Raw genomic sequence first — 17,443 nt, 5'->3', positions numbered from 1 at the left:
GCAGAATGTAATGATCACACTGACAGCATCTTCAATAGATATTCCATCCCCTGTAATGGCTGATGATTGCCTCCTTCTCTCATGCAGTTTGTCTGGCTGATCTGGCATACCACATACCTTAGAGGACCTGGGGAATGCTCTTCTCCACATTAGGTGGTGATGCTGTTGCAATCAGTGGAGGTGATTGCAACATCTTGAACAAACATCTCCTGTTATCCCAACAGCTCTGCATGCTAGGACAGTTTATTATTATTATTATTATTTAAGGCTGTCCTCTTCTGTTCTAGGATGCCAGCATGCAAAGTAAGCTCTTGTGGTTTCAAAGAAGCCTTTCAAAGTGTGGGAATAGGCTGATACGGCTATGTCTGCTTGGATACATAGACAGTGAGAACCTCCAGGTCTCAGAGGCCCCTTATTCATCTTAATGAGCTACCAACTTGGCAGCTTAGTGGTACTAGTAAGTAACAATTTCAAATGTCAGCCTTGTTAACTATTTCACTGTAGATCAAAGCATGCAGGAAAGGCAAAAGATGATGACAATTTTTCAGTGTCTTCTCTAATATTTATTTTGCAAGTGGTTCTTGGGACAGCAGCACCACTTAGACTCTGTCTCAATCTGCTTCCCAAAGCCTGAACCCAAAGGGAAAAGCAGAGCAAAGGGGGGCATCCAACTTTCAGGGAGCTGGAAGGCATGCCCAACAGTAAGAAAATATATTTATATCTACTGCATTTATGAAAAGTGCAAAACCTAATTTGTTAAAACTAGAAGAATCTGCAGCTTGTTTTATCACTACTAACATCTTGAAGGACCACTGCATACTTTAAATACTAGGGCATAAGGATTTAAATACTAACTTGCCTGACTTTGAAATCCCCACAGTTCCTTCTTAAGACAAAAACGAGGATTATTGTAAAACCTGGTAGGCAGAGAATTCTTATCTTTCGCTTTTTGTGAGGATGTTTACATTTGAGCTGCACGTTTGTCCATTTCCACCCAGAAAAGCAGTGGGCTTCAAGAGAAAAACAATGAACATAAAAAATATTTATGCCTTCTCTTTAGCCATCCCTCACAGGAACATTTTCTTTTATTAAATACCACAGCTGGATCAAGGTCTTAGTTGAGTGACTGTGTTTCCTTCTGAAAGGTGTGCTACTCCAATTCCCACGAACACAAACCTCTGAGAGGAGCATTTTTACTGAAAATACTCAAACTAGTATGACAAACTGATGAATAGCAGATGCAAATAACTACATTTGCATTCCTCTAATCTGAAAGTGGTCGAATTAATTTCAACCATTGTACAAGCATGTATAAAACTCTTGAATCGGACCTGTAGATTGCTGAACTGTTACCCATAATATTTTTCATTCTTGTTAGGCTACAGAGTCACATGGCCTTTCAATGCAGACTTACACATTTAAATAAAAAGTGACAGTAATGTGTTCGATAACTGTAGCAGTCCAAGCAAAAGAAACCCAGCATCTTTCCTTAGATAACACTACTCTGCCCTTGAACACATTAAAAGAAAAAAAAAAAAAAGTAAGAGGGAGAGAAATTCAAGTCCGGCTTTGCAGTCCAACCAAAACACACCTGCCTTTTGTTTCAGCAGAAAAAAAAGATGCTCAGTGCACCACAGGAAAGGGAGCAAACACAAGGGCAGATACCACCTCCCAAAAGACACAACTGGAAGTATTTGTTATCATTAGTGGGAACTCACAACATTCACTATGTTCTTCTTCAGGGAATTCTGGATTATCCTTTTGCATGAAGATTTTTCAGAAATCACAGATCCTCACTGGCTTTTCTCTTTCAAATAAAGTAGGATAGAGCTGTAAAACAAAAGCAAAACCAAGTGAGAAAGGAAAGCAAGGAATACAAAGAGAAAAATCCATAGAACTGTTTAGCAAATGAACAATTGATTCCTACATCTCCTTAAAGCAAATGCATTTTTAATGAGCTCCCAGGACAGAGATTCCAGTACAGAGTGAGTGTGTAGCAAACACTGATCTAGGATAGGAAGAGTCATTTGCATTGCACTTCTTATTACCAACAATTAAAACCCAGTTCAGAGTTGCTAAAGCAGATACATAATTAAAATAATTCTTGGATACTTCTGTTGCTATAACAAGAGGATGAAAAAAACTACTTGGAGCTGTTGCTGTTTAGAAAAGAGTCCGCAAACAAAGTCTGCGGTGTGCAGAGAGATCCATGAAGATTTTTGTTCTCAGTGAACTCCTCTAAAGAATGCAAACACCTATCTATTTCTGTGGTTATCTGTAATATTGCAACAGAGGAGTACTGAAACCAAAAATACACACACACACTTGCTGTTCCTCGATAGGAAGTATTTTTCATATCTGAGATTTTAATATTGTGTGGTTCTTTTTTTTTTTTTTTTTTGACAGAATTTCTTTGTGGACCAATTCTTCATTTTTTTTATCTACTATACAAGGTATCAGACTATCCTCAGCCTTTTTACTGGGATCTGGGAAAACTGCTGGGCTTAATTTTTTCGTGAACCCAATACAGAATACTTAAAATAGAGTGTGTATTTCCACAAGCCCCAAATTGAACATTTTTTCCTTCAGCCAGGTTCCCATGGTCTACTTGAGCATCCTAAATTCTTAGTTCCACTTTGTGCCACAAACCTTTCCTATCTCCTCAACATAAGGTTCCTCAAACACTTCACATGTAATTTCAGGATTCGTGCACATGAATCCCATCCTATCAGCCTTATAGTGGAATCCATGTCCTTGAACCAAAAACATGTGCAGGACAAAAGCCTTCACCTTAGACAGTGCAAGCTCTCTTCACTTTCAGTGGAGAAAACTAGGCAAGCTAGAAAATTATTAATTTGACCTATCTTAAGCATCTGCTTTAGGACAGAATGAATCACCCTCTAGAAAGGTCTGGCTCTCTCCATAAAGTGAGTCTAGACACTGAGCTCAGATTAGATGGCTACAGATGAATACAGATGAATCTCACCCTATGTGAAGGCAGGAAACAAGTCAGACAGATGGACAAATGCAGTTCATGGGTGAAGAGCAGAGGGAAGGCAATGCAATGATAAAAAAGTTGGTCTTTAAAAAAAGTTTACACCTCTGAGACAGTTTGTTTTCATTTAACATACAAAGCAACAACAATAAAACCTTCCAAAGCCCAAACCAATATCTGCCCAGCTGATTCAGCTTTGGTGTAAGACTACTCCCGGATTTACTGGCTGAGGTTAAGCCCTCATGGAGCAGTGTCCGTAAACCAGCATCCAGCTGGTTGGCACTCTCCAAGGCACCTGGCAATGATGATGATGATGATGATGATGATTACGATCATGACAACCACTAGTCTCAGTTACATGCGTCTTTGTCCCCTCCCAGACCGATTGTAGCAATGCAAGATACCTGTTACAAAAATCTTCCCACTTAAGAATTACAGCTCCTGTGACAGAGGTTCTGCTACCTCAAGAGCCTTTAGATATCCAGGCGCTGGCTACACTTCCAAGGCTTTGGACAACAGCATCTCTCCTCTACTAAAGTGGAATTTCACTGCTTATCTAACAGAGAAGCACACCATCAGACATGATCTCACAAGATTTTTAACTTTAGAAAGCAGACCAAAGAGAGAAAAATAACCCAGACCTATTTTTAAGAAAACCCTAGAAATTTTACTTAAACCCAAGCCAATTTATTTTCAAGGCATTTATTTTTTCTTCAAATTATGTGAACCTCATGACTGAAAAAACTCCACCCAAGCTCAAAATACTCAAACCACTTTGTTTCTAAGTGTTAAAATGAAGCATTTCAGCGTTTTAAAAATAATTTCTGAGTTTTTTCCCCAATAATTTGCCAACCCCAAAATATCCTAAAAATGGCATTTCTTAATCTTTATGTCATGTCATTCAACATTCAGGGAAACCTGAAAATGGAGTCCAAAGGACTATGAGAAAATATTTAACATTTCTGCCAAAAACATACGGCTTCCAATTATTTTTAGTAAAAGCAGGGAAGTTGCAAGCTCCTGCTTGCATGGAGTCCCAGGAGAGTCAACTGCATGTAAGTGCTGGGAGGACATGTACCCCACTCATGGAAAGTCCTTCCACTAACTTCAACAAGCAGGATTAGAATTTTGATTCTGGTTCAAGTTAAACAAGGGTCCGATTGCCTCTATACCAGGGATTTGATCACTGAAACTGGAGCTAGTGCTGCTTGCTAGCTATGCAGCTCTCTTGCTGTCAGCCTGGAATTTGTCTTGCAGAGCCCTGACAGTGCGTGGACACGGGAACAGGTCACAAGCAGCATCTGTGAGATACAGAGAAGTGGTGGTGCTCTGGGGCAGATACCCTTCTCCATATACTCTGATTTCACAGGAAAGATGACATGAAGCAAGGTACCCTACACCTCAGGCAAAAAAAGGGGTAAGAGACCTTGTATTTACTACAGAGTGCCTTTGTACCATGGACACAGACAGTTATTATGGAGCATGCTATAAATTCACAAACTAGTTTAATCTGCTACAACTTGCTCACTTCACCTTACCCGTAGGCACTTCGTTCTGTGAGGGGCAAGGCATGTTTGCCTGCAAATGTTCCCAGGCAGCTTTATGATTAAGATGGCATAGCACAAAATTCAGGATAAACAGAGAAATATGCTGTTTCTTGAAGCACAGTCCTCACCTGAAGACCAAAGCACTCAGTCCCTAATTGGGATAATCTTTCTGCTATGCAGATCTGATGGGCTGCGATGACATGCTCCTCTTGGAACGTGTGAAACAGTCACAACTTGGAGGGACCATTAAGGAAGGCTGGTTTGCAGTACAATTAGGTTTTAACCAGGCTTTGCAACTGAAGTTTCAATATGATCAACAAACCATTATCACATACACAGTTACTGATCACATCCCTGCTATAAATGGGAAGCATTACCAAGGAAGCTGGTTTTGATGGTCCCACTGCATTATAGTTACTCAAATATCACAGCATAGACCTGTCTTTGAGTGCTAAGGACTTTGAGTAGACAGATTAGAAGTGTAACTGAGATGTGAACAGACCTCAAATCAAAGGAATATTTGAAAACTAAAACTGGACCCCAGGGTAATCAGCAAATAAGGACTATAATACAAGTGAGCAATTGCAAATTGGCAAAAACTGAAACCCAGAAGTTGGCTATGTGCCATATCCTGTATTTATTCCAAGAGAAGGTCATGCTCTCCGTCTTGCTTTGAAGATCAGGCAGTGAGAGATTACCGTTTTACTAGTCCTTTCCTGCATGGTTTTGTCATTTCTTGCTCTCTTGCATGACATAATTTGGTTTTCCTAATTCACAAATCAACATAAGCTAATAAAACTGTTTAAGAGATGGCAGCATTGTGCCCAAGTTGTTTCGTTGTTCTCTATTATCCCACAACTAATCCTTCAACTCAAATAAAACCATAACTCATTTCCTCCTTTATTCTCCCTCTTAGACAGGTTCAATCCTGCCTCACCACAAATGGGAAAGGCGAGGTTTTATCTTCCTGAAGCATGCGTGATTTCAATTACCTAATGTGTATATCATCTATGATGTCAGGAAAAAACTTCTAAATGATTTTCAGAAGTTTTAGCTACTTTACACAGACAGAAAAGATTCTAATGGAAATTGAAAACCAACCGACCAACCAAACCAACCAACCAAAAACCCAAACCAAATCAAATCAATCAAACCACAAAAAACCCAAGAATTTACTATCTTTTAGACTGCACTGTAATAAAAGCTTCTCTACAGCAGCCATAACAAGCTTTACCCATCTGAAAAGCTTGTGACATTTTGTGTAGTGTACAAAGGCTGCTCCTGATGGGGCCGAGTCATCCCTACACTAATTGTTCTGCTAGTGTAAAAATTACTTAAATTCCAATTATGCCTACTTTAATGCTCTGGTGAAGCAACATCACCTTATGACAAAAGAGGTTTCATTTGCATAAAACAGGCAGGCATAACTGATTTCTGTTTAGCATCCATTCCTCATGTGAAGCTTGATGCTCCACAGCTTTATAATGCAAACAAGCATTTCCCATGGGTTTGCATGTGGTCCACAGTAAAATGCCCAACTTCACAAGGTGTTACACCCACTTTGTGCAGGGCAAATAACTGTATCTGGGTGCAAGGGAACAGTAAATCAAGTTGTCAGCAGTTTACATATCCTGTAGGTCCTAAACCAGAAAAACAGCATGCAGATCTTGGGGCTCAGGCAAGGAAGCAATACATCCTGTCCTGAAATTTGTACCAAAGGGAAGAAGGTATCTTTCTCAGCTCTATGAACACATCCATGGGACATCTCAGCCCAGCACATCTTTCCTGTGTGAAAAGCATTTCCAACATGAGGGCTACAGGATGGGAACATCTATCTGTAAACTGTACACAGACAGGACCAGCACATGGGCCTGAAACGGTAAGTCTGCAGCTCATACCCTCCAGCGCATGAGCCACTACTGAAGATGACCACTGATCTTGCAACACTAACATCATCTAGAAATCAGCATCCCAAGATTTAATCTAAAAACCATTATTCACCATTTTTTCATCCACAGTAGGTATTTTTCACAAATTAAGGCTCAGGTAAACCACCCTTCATTTGAGGATCAACCTATGGGATTTTTTAGTCCTACTCACTGGACATCCGTCCTTCCAGATCCTTATCAGGAAACCATGAAAGCAACTTTGTTCCCAGAGTGGTCCCCACTGCTCTTGTTACCCATTCCCTGACCCCAATACCTTTGAAAAAGTGATCAGAAAACAGATGAAAGTTCATCACCATAGGGGCAGTTGTACACGTGAAAAAACGCATGGCAGCTCAAACTCACATTCTCCATTTACATGATGCCTAATAACAATACAAACACAAATATGACTAGAACCTCTGAGACATCACCTTTACACAAATAACAGCAATCACAACCATTTGTACTTCAGTAGTACCCAATTTTCCAAAAAAGACTTGAGGTTAGACTGTGCTTAGCCCTGTGCTTCACTTACGATGCTTGGTTTCCAAGTTCTACATGATTTTCCCCAGAAAAACAGTGCAGCATAAGGTATTAAAAGAGTAAGTAAAGACTTAGGCAGTGGGTGCAACACACAGTGCCACCAGGTGAAAAGAAAACTAACAAGAGCATGTCCAGGTTGTTTTGTCTAAGAAGCAACAGTACATCCAGAAGAAGAAAAATAGCTCACAAATACCTCCTACCAGATGTCAATGATGTATTTTTTAATAAAAATCCATCACCCCATTTACATCACCACCCCCTATTTGCCACTTTTTCATGGCTATCAAAGCCATGAAATACTGGGAGGAAAGAGGGGGAATTTCAACACAGATTTACACTTCTCTTTACATTTCTCTTAGGATACCAGCTTTCTTCATTCTCATGCAGAGGTTTAATGTAAAAACAACTCTTCTGCCTGCGTGTTTGTAACACATGTGTTTTTAACACATTCATTCCTACAGGTCTTCTGAGTGAAAGAGATTGGGAAAAGAATATAAATGGTCCATAATAATTCAGGTTCAGAGCCAGTAATGTTGAACAGATATAAGCAATAAAAATAACCACTCTGAATACTTCTGCTACATGACATAAATATTTCTCTTTTTCTTTTATGGAAGCTATTTTGCAAAAAATGCAGCTCAGCCCTGAGTGGAGACAATGAGCTTCCTGAATATTTGAAGAACTGCAGCACCTATTAACTTGTTACAGATGAGAACAATCTCAAGGGCTCAGCCTTCATTAAACATACAGACACCTCTCATATGATGACCGCATCTCTCCTGCAAACAGACAGTGTGGAAAGGAGAATCCAAATGCTATGAGTCGCAAAGCGTAGCAACACCAAAACGAATGCCTGAGATTCTGTTTGTTTGCAGTATTTTAACTAGTCGGAGATAAAACCACAGAACTAATACCAGCAAAAAAGTTTGATCTCTGGTGGCAGCAGCAATCGCAGCAGATTCTCACCATATCGACTCCCTGGTGCCAGTAAGACTTGAGTTTGGGCCACAGCCTTTGCCTCAGTGGGTTCAGCCACAGGTTCTCACAGCTATTTGTCTGCCTGCTTACACAAAATTTTCAGGGAGCAGCTTCCCTGTATCCTCTACCTGTGCAGCACATTGGGTTGAGAAGGACCCAGATAACACGAGCTGCCAGGCTGGGGGGGCACACGCAGGTGCAGGCACAAACAATGCACCATGTGAGCTTCGCTTCCTTAGGAAACCAGCCCAGAACCCACCCTTAACCTTCCCCCTGCTTCCAGTGCGGCCACGTCTTCTGTGCTGCTGATGCAACATGAAACAGTGCTGGAAAACAAAGGCACTATTGACTAACTTTTTTGCAGGATTAAGATGACTATGCTGGCTTGCAACAAAGATTTCAATGATTTCTACACCAAGCACTAAGTAACAGGAACACGGCTTGGCAGTAAATCCAGAGATTACCTGTTGAAACATTAATGACAAACATCTTTTGATGTGGGCTGCTTTATGTGGTGCAAAAGCCAGCACTGTAATTATGCATTTCCTTTCTATGATTCTAGTATTTAAAAGTAAAGTATTACTGGGGGCATGCGCACGTGTATGTTTGTGCATGTGTGTGTGTGCGCGCGCGTGTCACAGGAAATACTCTACAGCTGAGCCTGCGATTTACCAGGGTAGCTGCACGTAGTAAATCTGCAACAGGGGAGCTCAGCCCTTTCATTCATCGTGCATCAAGCAGAGGGCTAAAACAATTGCCACACTTAAGACAAATGTCAGCATGAGTCATACCAGACGGAGTGCAAACATGTTTGCTGTCGGGTGAGTCAGAATATCACATCCTGAATTCACAAACCTTGCTATAAATAATAATTTCCAAAACTGTTGCATTTCTTAAATACAATGCAATTTTAAGTATGATGCCAAATCCATAATGGCTTTCCTGACTACAAAGAAAATGTTTTTCCATCTCTTCCGTTTTGTTTCTGATTATGTATATCTACCTATACTAGTAGGTCGTCTACAGTGCCTGAAGTGGTAATTGCATTGATTCATACTTAGGAAAATGCAGGCATGGCTCAAAAAAAAAAAAAAAGGGAGAGAACTAAATACAAGCAGTAGGACCTTTCACTTACTGTATATGCTTTCTAAATCAGCACTTCTTTGATGCTGTAATTCTGACAAGCTTTAGGGTGTTTAGCATTCAAAGGAAGGTCATGCTGGCAACAGGACACAGACCAGCTGAGAAAAGGGGTGAGAAATGCCAGAGAACTGGTGAGAGAGAGGCCAGGGCAACATGCTGCATGTGAGTAAGGAGGGACTGGGCCTGCACCATGCTCGACAGCATATGCACACACAGCAGAAGCACCATCCCTGCCTCACGGAGCGCTCAGCCTCAATACAGCTTGCAGTGATCGTTTCTCCCCAGGAATACGAACATACCTGCTAACAAAATTATGCACTGTAATAATTGGCAATGATTACCCATGACTGCCTCTAATTCAGGAAAGCATCTGAATCAGAAGTTATGCAAGTGTCTTTTGAAACAGGGCTGAACTCAAGGATATGACCAAATTTATTCAGGAGAGTGCTGAAAAAGATGTGTGATGTCTCTGTGAGCAAGGGGGGAAAAGTGGTTTGTGCAATGTTGTGGGGCGGAGTTTCTAACTTGATTTTCAGTTGGGAATTTATTCTCATCTTACATGAAAGGGAATTCATACACATACAAACCTTCTTACATCAAATCAAGACAGTCTTGATTTCTCCTAATTGTTTTGTGGAATAACCACTCAGAAGTTCATTTCTGTTATCTTTCTCAAGCAAAATAAAAGGTCTTTTAGAAAAATGTTATTGCTAAAACAATGAAATTCTCCTGGGAACGACTTCGTTATGGAAATGAAGTGACAGTTTCTTTTATCTAGCCAAGCAGCAAGTCTGCATTTATAAAAGGCATTCTGTGCACGAAGTACAGTGAGTGGGAGGACATGAAAATGCTATTTTTAAACCAGATTTCAGCGTTCCTCCCATACAGATTTCCTGGAATAATAACAGCAACAACAATAATGATAATTAATAATGCCAAAAAAGGAGTATCATCTTAGAGGTGAGGGGCATGCAAGAAAGCAAACTGTAGTTAAGGACTTGTATGATTTAGGGGCAAATGTAAAGTTCTTTCAAATAAACTGGCATTGTGCCATGAATTTCACAAGATTTGAGGTTTTCCCCCTAAATTTTATACTGCTTTTTTTTCCAAAAAAAGGCACTAAATTAACATTATGTGCAACATATGCTGCATCTCTACTATTTGTTTTCTTGCAGCAATTGTTATTTTCAGAAACATCACTAAATGAGAAGTTAACTATGGAGCTGAGACTATCACTATATTTGGGTAACTGACAATGACAGCTTTTAGACCCGGGGAAGAAAGCAAACCTCGAGAAAATCCAGGGCCAAGCAATGTTTCCAAATGCAACAAGAACAAGGGTAGAATGCAGACTTCGACCCAAAGCTTAAAAAAAGACAATGGAAAGATCCTTTTCTGCTTTGCTGACCTTTGGACCTGTCTCTCAGGAAACTCACAGACCAAAGACGTTGTGTTAGCACATACAGAGAAAGTGTAGGTGAAATCTTTCCTCCCTACCAGGAATACACCTTCTCCAAACCTGGAGTGTAATTATCGGAGGGCAGAAGTTAGCCCCGATTACGAGAAGATTGTTATTCAATTGTGCTATCATCTACTTCAATTGTGCTATCATCTACCAGTGGTAATTAGAACAAGCGCTTGCATTTCACACCTAATAAAAATTAACTAGAATGAGCAGGCAGTAACAAAATGCATGGGAGGCACACGCACACCGAGGTGTGAAACCTGCTGGTGTGATCACACCTGGGAGTAACCCCATCACTGGAAAGCCTCCATTTCACACAAAATTAGAGCAAGCTAGAGAAATCACACATGCTCTCTCCCTCTCTTATGCTCGGCAGCTCTAACACACTGGAGTCTGGCACTGACTCACGTTTCAAACTGGGGAGCATCCCCCAACACACGTGTGCACACAAACCCCCTGCACTCACACACCCTGCTCATCCCCTGTCTTATGCTGCTGACATGAGGTACCAATCTTGTCGAAGTGATTTCCATCCATGCTTTTAGTCCAATGCAAAACCCTCAGCAGCAGTAGCAGGAAACACTGAGGAACAGCATGCTACCCACCCAGTGCAAAATCAGCCACCTAACTATTCAGGTATGGTCTATTTCTGAAAGCTATTATTTAAGGACCATTCGGGGCATGCTTGGAGGCACTTTGACTCTCTCACTCTCCTACAAGACAAATTTTCCTGTCATTAACCTTTATTTGCCTTTTATACGGTAAATGTAAGTCTATTAAAATACAGAGTTCCAATTTCATATTTTGATCACCTCCATCTGCTTAATGGGAAATGTACAGAGAGAAAAAAATACATGTAGGACTGGAATAAGTTACCACCGTTTTTCTTTTTTGTCCATTTCTTGCTACCAAGCATGCTTGCTGCTGGTCACTTGCCTAGCTCACTGCCAGCAAGGGCTCAGTTGGGCACGTCACCAATATTTAACCCTCAACAAAATTAAATCACAATAATGCTTTGCACTCATTTAGAGTTTTACATACCATAAACACTGTGGGAAAAAAAGTCCAAAACTCTGCACTCTGTAACACCCCTGCAAGGTAAGTTGACTATTATTATTCATACCTTATGCAAAGGGGAATTTCACTGGAGATGGGATAATTGACCTGCTCAAAGCTATGCAACACAGGTGCTCCTGTTTCCTGGTTCTCTCCTTATGCCAATAGACCAGTTGCAGCCTTTCCTGAAATTCAGAAAGAGTTAGACTTCTGTCTTCATTTCTGCCTCTTTCAGCTGCTGAAGGAAAGGAGGGAGCAGGTCTCTGTACCCAGGGTTATGAGTGGTACATCAGTGGTATGAGAGTGGTCCCTGGCTGCATTGCCTGCGGTGGGACCAGAATCAACTGGACCCACAGGACCCCCATTTCCACCTTGTGGTAAGCGAGGATTAGCTGCAGAGAAAAATTTGTTCTGCGGGAACATTACAAGTCTTTTTCACAAAAGACAACCAAGTTTTAGTTTCTGCAAATGACTTCTAGTCATGCAAGGAGGACAGTAGAGGACTCGGTAGTGTATGTGCTGCACCACATTGCTCCTCATACTACCCCTCCACTCCCCTTCACAACAAAAAAGGGTAGGACTGAACAAATAAAGGTTTCATGCAAGATAAATGCTACCAGAGCAGGAGCAGTGCTCACTGCCTGCTCCTGTGGGCTGCAGCCATCCCTGCTGATTGTCACGTGTCAGAAAAGGCCACACTGGGCTTGCCTGCAGCCAGCACAGGAGCGTCAGACGGACCTAAACTTTTCAACCACATCTTTGAGGTGAAAACACTCATGTCACAGGTTGGACAACAGAGTAATGTAGTCAGAGATCCTATTACAACACCAGCTGTTTATCCTGCACCACCGCCAATAGCCACAGTGTAAGTGGGACCCAACCACGCTTACTACAACAGAAGTTCTTCTACCTTTAAAAGATCTGTACCTTTATGTGTAGTAACACGATTAAAGCATTGCAGATGCAATTATCCTAGTTAAAAACAGGGCTTTTACTGGCACAGCTCATCCCAGTTCACTGACGAAGTAAGCCCTATCTTTGATTAAAGCAGTTAGACTGGAGAAGCACTTGAAGGAGTTGATCAGTTCCCAAGCTAAGACAAGGCTTAAGTAGAGGGGTTTATCTCACCCAACCGCTCACTTTTAACCACGTTTGGTTGGGTCATGGCCAACTTAGTGTAACCCGATCCTCAGCCCTAGCTGCAGGTTTTGACTGCCTTGAAGCACTGGCTCGTGCCAAAGCCTCTTTAGCTATCACACCTAAGAGCACCGTTCCCCCTGCAGATCAGCAGATGAGCTCCACAGTTTAAGTGGATTAGCCGTGCTGAAAAACTCTGCTACATCCAGTTCTCATGTCGGCAGCACTTGAGCTTCAGTCAGGAATGATCTTGTATTCAGCTGCTCCAGGAGGTTTTGCTGCAGAGGACAGAGCTGGGCTAAGGACAAACCTGTGCTGTCCCTAGGCTCTGGGAGAAAGACAAGCTTGCAGCTTGGCCTCAGTGAGCATCCCAAGATGCTCAGAGAGCCAGTAGTGTTCGTGAAGATCGCCCCCTCCCACACCCTCTCCAGCACCAGAGCTTAGGGTTGGCTTTCCACTACAGTGTGCAACTAGAATGAAAAATATCAAGCTAACAAACCGCACACCACCTTTCCATGACTTCTTGTGCAAAATCCTCAGCAGTGGCACACAGCAGAGCAGTGCACAAACTACTGCAGTAACAGGATGCCCTCCAGATACCACCTCTCTTAGTCTGGGAGAAACAGCCTCTGCCGTGTCTTAGCAGCTACAAACCTTGATTCCAGTAAACTTCACAATTTCCCAGGTACACTATATCCTTCTCTCAGCCACTCCTCCCAAAGGCAGCAGGCAGAAGCGCCACATAACACAATCAGTGTGAAGTTGTAACAGTGTGGGGGAATGTGGCAATTCACAAAAAATGCCATCGACCAAAATGCAATTAGCAGAGAGTCTAAATGCAGCAGTAGAAGGGAGTGGTTTCCTAACAAAACAAGTCTTGTTAAAAGAAAAAAAAAAAAAAGGAAAAGAAAAACCAAAACCACTCTAAAACTTGCTTTCCTCAAAAAAGTGGCATTCTCAGGAGATTGAAAGCATATGAAAAAAATACTTCTGTGAAGCTTTCTGTAAAGATTATTCTTTACAGACACATTTGGCAGCCGTTTCTGCTCTGTCTTCTAATGCTATTGAGTATAACTATGCTAAGTCAATAAGCAAAGCCACTCAAAGGGGGTTTTTTTGAGGTTTTCTAGGCCAAGAGAGGAAGCAGTGCGATAGGAAAGTTTTCAGAAGTGGGAGTTGTGCCTGCCTTGCTTCTAATTGTAGTGAAACTGTCAACCTCTGCGTTGTGTTTCAAGACTTCAAAATCATTCCCTCTGTGCTTTGAATTGCTATACTTTTAAGCTAACTACTTCTAAAACTGCTGTTTAAGAAATGACATCTTCAACCACATTTAACACTGAGAATAAATCTGAATTTGCAAAGTCTCATTGAGTCCCTGCAAAAGTGCAATTTTTTTTATTGTACTTGACAGCTAATCTCTAGGAAAATATTTGTGCAGAAATTTAGTTTAAATATACTTCATACTAAGACATTTAAGAGAAAATGTGAGTTTTGCTATAGGTTAAAAATAATTACGTTCTTTTTACCTTAGATAAAAAACTCCAACATTCAAGCAGCAAACAGCATCAAAACCAATTATTAACCTTACAACCTAAAATCCTACCTACATGCAGGCATGTATTAATTATATTTCCGAATGAGCTTCAAACGCACGTGGCTAAAAAAAACTGAACTGGGATGACTTGCTTTCTCCCCTGTAAACCGCCAAAAGAGAAGCCAGGTCCACAAACTACAGTGAGAATTAGAGGCACTCAGTCAGTGACTGTGGAAAGACATTCTCTGCCTCTGAGCACCTCTGGGAATCACCCTATCAGTGTCAGAAAGGTAAATTCACAGATAAGCCAATGTGCTAAATTTCTCTTCAGTGCCCAAACAAACCTAATCAAGTAAGGAGACAGATACCTGGCAAATTGCAGGGAGAGGGGGCCTTGCACTTTCCCTGTACACATTTGAATTTCAGAGTAATTAGGAGGCCATGCTCCTTTTATGCTGTCATGAAACAAAGAATATTTATGTTGCTTCAGCTTTAATAATTTTAAAATATAGAAGTTCATTTTGGTAAAGGCAGATTCAGTAGCTCGGATATATTTACGTTGGTTGCTCAGTGTGGTAAAACCAATTCTGGGTAAAGGTTTACTGCTAAATACTTAGGGAGATAGAGAATAGGCAAGTAAGCAGCTCAGAATGTGCAGGCTCAGAGTCAGCTCAGCCAGGAGCTATTTTCTACCTAGTGTGACAGTGCACAAGGAAGCCCCGAGAATGACTCCAGTTTCCGAGTAATACTTTCACCAAACAGAAAATTATACTGTACCTTGTGGGGCTGAACAACTTTGAAGTATTATCTCAAGGTCTGCCAAAGCTTGAGGTTTTCCAGGTGCCAGGTTTCAATTTAAGCTAATCGGTTTTTCATATCCTTCTTCCAGACTCTCATCTCCCTGGTTTAAAGGAGGAGCACACTATTTAACCCTGAGAAAAAATTCCTACTGTTGCTCTCGAATGACTCTCCTCCATAGCATTTGGAGATGGCATTAATCACCTTGCATGGAAGTCCCACCCCACTCTTTGCTCACTGCACGATGGACGCTTGTCTGGGACAAGCTGAGGTGCCACAAACTAGCTCCCAAGTTGGTACTGGTTACTTTTGCACTTGGGAATCAGGGGTATGTGGCCTTCCCTCTGCACTCTGCTCATAAGCATTTCTCCATGCATGGATATGATTCCTCTTCATCTCTTCCCAGATCAACATAAAAAAGCCTTAACCAGACAAGAGCAATGCTGGCAAAGAGCCTTCTACTCCAAACTCCAGCACCAGCTGGGGCAAGAAGTGAGAAAACACAGCCATGTCACATGCGAAACAGCTGAGCTATCACAAACAACACCCAGCAACCCTTTTGACTGACCAGAAAGTGCCCAACCCAATTCTAGTTTCCAAGTGGAAAGGCTGCCCTCCGCTTACCATGCAGACTCCAGCAGAGCTGGATCACCTTCTCAAATATCCCTTTTCTGCCACAGCAGTCCAGCAAACATTGCCATCTAATCATTCTCACAGTACATAAATCCCTTCCTGGCTTGATACAAGGTGATTACACAGTTTCTGCTAATCTTGCATTTATATTAATTTCCCCTGCCACGTCATGTGAATAATTCCTGTTTCCAAGCATCAAAGAGTTAATGGAAGAAAGAACCACCCTAGCATATGCTTCATGCAAGTGTAAGTGGACTGGCCAGCTACCAAAGCAGATTGTTAAAGACTGCACCGAGCTCCTAATTTTTTTCCCTCAACTTCAATAAACGTAAGGATTGAATGCGGACATAAATGTAAACTTAGACCGCATCTGCTGATAAAGCAAAGTCTTTGTACTTGCACAACTGCCATTAGCTGTACACAAAATACTTAAATTTCATGAATTCTCCTACATTCAAAAGCTGACCTGCGCTTCTGCCTGAGGCAGCCAGTGTGAACTGCATGGTCAGCAGAACTGTACATTAAAGACAGAAGGGAAACAGAATATGCTATAATACAAAATCAGACTGCTAGGAAAGTAAATCATTTGTGCAACTGTTAAATGCTCAGAGTGTTTTGGGCACGCTTTACCGCACCAGATTAAAACATGTCTATCGTGGTTCTCTTCTGAAAGGCAGTGCTAAGTAACAGGTTCGTTTTATTTGTCCCTTTCATTACAGGCACAAACAAAAACAGTGCCTTCATGACTCTGTCATAGTCTACCATTAAATTTTCATTTTTAATTAATTGAGGCTAGTCTGCTATTTGAAGATTTTTACCCTTCTGCAATTGCATTAAAGCTTGGAGCAGAGTGATGTGTGTATGCACATAATTTCTTTCCAAAAATCTCTTGTCAAACTTCAGCTGTAGATCTTTACGATCAGCATTTACGCTTCTTCTCAGAAAATAACTGAATTCTGATATAGTGTTCTAACTCTAAGTTATTTATTGGCAAGATATTCCTACCTTATGTGCGTACTTGTCCGACATGGATTGTGTTTTAGTAGAGTTCCCTTGGTTAACTATTACCAAATCACTTGAATCAGGTACAAGCAGCTAGGACCTACCTAACAGGACTCCATCCCTAGAAAGTTTCATTTTGGATGGCATAAATGACCTTGGGCCAGCTTATTTACTTGTTGGTTCACGCATGATCTGCTCTGTTGTGACCTCCCTTGAGTAACACAACTCAGGGATTCACCTGTCCCAAACCCATCTGTCTCCTGTTTTAGATACCTTCTCATTTCAAGTCTACCACAACTGACTTACAGGCATGAAATCCACCCAGGGATGTGACTAGTGACCCTTCCTACAGTTTGTATTAACATTATTATTTATGTAATCATTATTAACATTATTAACAAGAACAAAAGATTTTAATTTACACTGCCAGCAAATTCAATTATGACATGTATGATCAACAGAATTATGCCTACAAATAGACATTTACATGCTGGGCTTGGAGACACAAAATATGAAATGTATTTCATAGTTGGCCCCATGACTTCTACACTTAATACTGTAACCTCAAGTTTAGCAGAAGTCTGTGGTAACCCAGTTATATATAGATATAGATATAGATATAGATATAGATATATTTCTAGTTCATTAATAGTCTAATTAAAAAAAAAAGCTTATGATAAAAAT

The 17,443-nt window shown here is 41.1% G+C and overlaps 1 protein-coding gene across 14 annotated transcripts in view; it reads right to left on the bottom strand.

The window, feature by feature from the left end:
• ATXN1 (ataxin 1) overlaps nt 1-17,443 on the bottom strand; it is a 292,826-nt gene that overhangs the window by 91,733 nt on the left and 183,650 nt on the right. For 13 of the 14 annotated variants that reach the window (XM_017808477.1, XM_017808481.1, XM_017808479.1 and 10 more), the window contains one exon: nt 1,719-1,830. The exons of the other annotated variant lie outside the window; for it this stretch is intronic. The gene's annotated coding sequence lies outside the window, so the exon portion shown is untranslated. The remainder of the gene's footprint in view (nt 1-1,718; nt 1,831-17,443) is intronic. 14 annotated transcript variants of the gene reach the window in all.

This window comes from Lepidothrix coronata, unplaced genomic scaffold (assembly GCF_001604755.1).
Source record: "Lepidothrix coronata isolate B3197 unplaced genomic scaffold, Lepidothrix_coronata-1.0 Scaffold23, whole genome shotgun sequence".
Lineage (NCBI taxonomy): Eukaryota > Metazoa > Chordata > Aves > Passeriformes > Pipridae > Lepidothrix > Lepidothrix coronata.
Note: the sequence above shows the minus strand (reverse complement) of the source record. Positions and strands in the feature narration are given on the sequence as shown.